Source organism: Montipora capricornis, unplaced genomic scaffold (assembly GCF_036669925.1).
Source record: "Montipora capricornis isolate CH-2021 unplaced genomic scaffold, ASM3666992v2 scaffold_433, whole genome shotgun sequence".
NCBI classification, from domain to species: Eukaryota; Metazoa; Cnidaria; class Anthozoa; order Scleractinia; family Acroporidae; genus Montipora; species Montipora capricornis.
Window position 1 is genome coordinate 101,070 of NW_027180166.1, and position 3,931 is coordinate 105,000.

At 39.0% G+C, this 3,931-nt stretch overlaps 1 pseudogene; it reads left to right on the plus strand.

The window, feature by feature from the left end:
- Positions 1-777: 777 nt before the first annotated feature.
- LOC138035824 (uncharacterized) lies at positions 778-1,692 on the plus strand (annotated as a pseudogene).
- Positions 1,693-3,931: the final 2,239 nt, after the last annotated feature.

Below are 3,931 nucleotides of genomic sequence, written 5' to 3' on the forward strand. Positions count from 1 at the left end.
TCAACAATTTTTTGTCTTGCTAGCAACACTGATAAGGGGGGGGGGGTGGGAAGGGGGGCTGCAGTGTGAGAGATAATAGGTACATTGATAACGCCCCAAGAAGGTGAAGTGTCTCCTCTATTTTTGCAACTTGTTGCAGCGCAGGCTAACCACAACAATTCGTTGAGATAGTTCGCAAACTGAAAAGAGTTGGAATGGGAATTTTATAGATAGCAAGTTAACCACAATGCAGTGTCCATGCCCGATACTTTCAATTGTGGCTTTGCAAGAATCGCTGTAAAGGAAAGCTTTCATAAGAGGGGAAGTGCCAATGTTGAAACAGATCCTGAAGAAAGGTGGCGGAACTACCTTGCAATGTTTGACGATGAAGGTCGCCAAATCTTCGCAGTTGAGCGCTTCACATATATTAAAAGATCGAGAACAATTTACTGTGCTTTCCGAAAGATGAACTCCAAGTGTAGGTCTCAGTACGAAGCGACATTTTCAGCTGAAAACCCCTTACACAGTCACAGAAAAAGAAGCATACATTGTCAAATTGTTAAGGCTGCCGGATCAACTTTTTTGCCACCAACAGTCACTTTTGCAAAGGAGGTGCCTTGATGAAACATGCAATTCACAAAAGTGGCCCAGACTCAAGTAAAATCCATACAAGCAGCCATCACTTCTGCTGTTAGACACATTTATTCAAAAGTGAATGAGAGTTAACAAAAAAGGAACCACTCCTATTAAAGGGTTCCTAAGGTAAATATTCCTGTACCACTGACACTCAACTTGGGTATGAACAATTTTTCAATGGAATTCGACATAATCTACTTGACACTGAAACCAGGTGTAGCTTCAAAAAAGGAAGATTTTATGATCTCCAGATCTGAGGACCGCTGTCAAAGGAGCATCCTCAGACTTCATAATCAGGCCTTTATTCAAGCTATTGCATGTCAAGAGGTCATTGGGATGCCTCAAATTCTGTCCCAGAAAAAGTTCTATGGCCGGTACTTCCATTCCTTAATAGTACATGCTCCTATCCAGCTACGCATAATCAGCCTCAGGTCAACCAATACAGAGCAGCAAGAACGCCAGCCACTTCAATGCCTTTTCCAGTATCTCTGTAACAACATCCAGAAGAAGGCCAGGGGAGATTATTACCCCTGGGATTATAAGAATGCAGGCCCAGGTGAGATCTGAAGAGAACAAGAGTAGAGATACTGTGAAAGAACAAGAATCCAGACTAACAAAGCTAGCACCCTGTTTGCCTCCAGCACAGAATACATCATACCACACAAAGTGATTCTTAAGTATCCATGTGAATATCAAGCTCACCTTGAAAGAATTTCTGATTTCCTTCTTTGTGGCGAAGGTGTTTGGTGGAAACACATCCTCTCTGGTGTTGAATTTTTGGATGGTCCTCAGGAAAGACAAGCAAACAATAGCCAACTTAAGTCACAAGAACAGCATTTGAGGAAATGCTGGAAGGAGTGCTGGACACAGGAAATTGCAATCCCTCACCACGCAATTAGAATTTATGATGAAGATGGTGATCTCCTGTTTGTTAAGCACACAAGCTTTCTGGAAAGTGATGATGCTAATGATGAAGAAGTGAGCCCAGAAGAAGACATGATCTGTGATGATAACTGTGGCACTCAAGAAGAAGAAGAAGAATATGGAGAGATAATTGTTGATGTACAGCAAATATGAGAGGAACTCCTTGATCCTGTTGAGGATTGCGATAAACAATGTCCCTCAGAAGGCAACAATAATAATTATTATTAGTGAATGTGTCACATCTGTTGGGTGAAACAAATGAAGTGATGAGATTTGAAAAACTGCGCACAAATCTCAGAAACCTAGCAGCCATACAGACTCGTGTGGTTGCCAAGCATTCTACCCTCAAACAACAATTCAAAGAGTGGGAGTGGTGTTTCTTTGCAAAGCATAACTGCAAGGAGCCAAACTTGGAGGGCATACGCAATGACAAATCAGCACATGACCTCTAGAAGACCTTGAGGCTGTGCAAGCAACTATTGAAGCACTGGAACATTACAGCACATTTGTAAAATTAGGAAATTTAGCTCTTGGACAAATGTACATGCATCATAATTATTAATTTAGAAAATTCTCTTAAGCACGTAGACATGCTAAAACACTGAATTACTCCACACCCTGCTGCTTCAACTTGAATTTGATTATAGACCCAGATGGGGGATGTGCAGTCAGAGGAAGAGGGAAGAACCTTATTAAACCCTCTTCCAATTGGCGACAAAAAACATCTCAAAACATTGACAGACATCATGTTTTCAAGGAAAAATTCTGACTGAAAAATTTATTCATACAAACTGAAGGCTCTGCTCCTTTTATCTTCGAGTTTAAGGGCTTGTTACAATTCATTTTAGTTTGCACAAAATTTCATAGATATGAGAGGTATCAGTTTCCATCACGATCACTGCTAAAATGCAAGATAAAATGTAACTTAAAGCAAGTACAACTTACAACAGTTTAAAAATAAGGACATAGACGAACCAGAATGAATTGGATTAAAATATTTTAGACAAACATACCTATTAGCACGAGTATACAGGTCCCTGTCAATAATCACAAATAATATGTTGTCAAACATTGCCCAAGGAAGACTAATTGCTGTAACATTTGAATCCCCTTTTTTAAAGTAGATTTTTGCATTTTTCGATTGTTTTCGTTAGATTTCTATAGGCTTTTAAGTTGTAATTTATATAATGCCCATTATCATATTTTTGTAGTGCAGTAATGTACCTGTACAAGCGCACATGGAGATGTCCGATTTACAAGCTTGAACTAAAAAAGCTATATTTCAATATAGTAAAGACATTCACCACAGGAGTGGAGGGTATAATTGTATTAAACGCCAACGAGAAATTAAATTCGTGTACAGCTGAAAAATAGTATATTTTAGGAAATTCAAAGGTGCTTTCCTACATTATTTTGTACTGTCAAAGTGAGGTAAAAGGCCAAAAATTGTTGATACTGGGATATTCAAAAGTTTTCACTAGCAGCTAGCGTCCTTAGCAAATACATGACACAAATCCCGACCAATAGGCCATTTCCGAGTTCATGTTTGCCTCCTCTTCAAAACGAGTCTAAGTGCAAAGTTTTTCTTATGAAAATTAGTTTTTATTCATATGTAAAGGAGAGCTAATTACCATCACAAAACCTTCACATTTAGACTCGCTTTGAAGAGGAGGCAAACATGAATTCGGAAATGGCCTATTACCGGTATTTTTTTCTGGGCAACGGGATTCGCTTATAATTATTTCATAGTAAACGTTTAGCTCACTTTATCATATGGCGTTCTGTTACAGTCAAAATATCCAGATATCAAAATGTTATTCCAAAAGCCAAAAATTAGTTGAGATGTACAAAATATGCTGCCGAAATTATAACTCATAGATCCAGGCCAAAAAAAAAAATATGTAAATCGAGTTCCAGTTGATTTGATGAAATAATCTGTAATCAGATTTTTGATGGGAAAATAAATGCAAAGTTGAAAATTTTCGATGACATCACGAATTAGAAAAAAAAAGAGTCAAGTGCAAAACAAAAATTGAAGTCAATATTTAAGTCGAGATTGCGAGAGGATGCTGAACAGTGACATTGGGGATTCTGTCTGTTTTGCACGGGAAAACATTGGTCGATGGTCGCCTTTGCACTCGCCATCTTTTTATCTTGATCCACAATGGCGGAGAGAGACTTCAGGACATTGTTCGAATGCGAACAATCCCGGTCCTCCTGCGCAATGATTCCCAATGATTCCCTTCCTGTCAGCACAACAACAGAGGCTGAGTTAAACAGTGCCTATCAGTTGCCTTGTGGCCCACAACAGGGTAATAGCAGCAACGCATGCATGCCTTCTTCACTTTGCAATCTATCCACACTATCCAGACTATCTGGTGAGTTCTCTAAC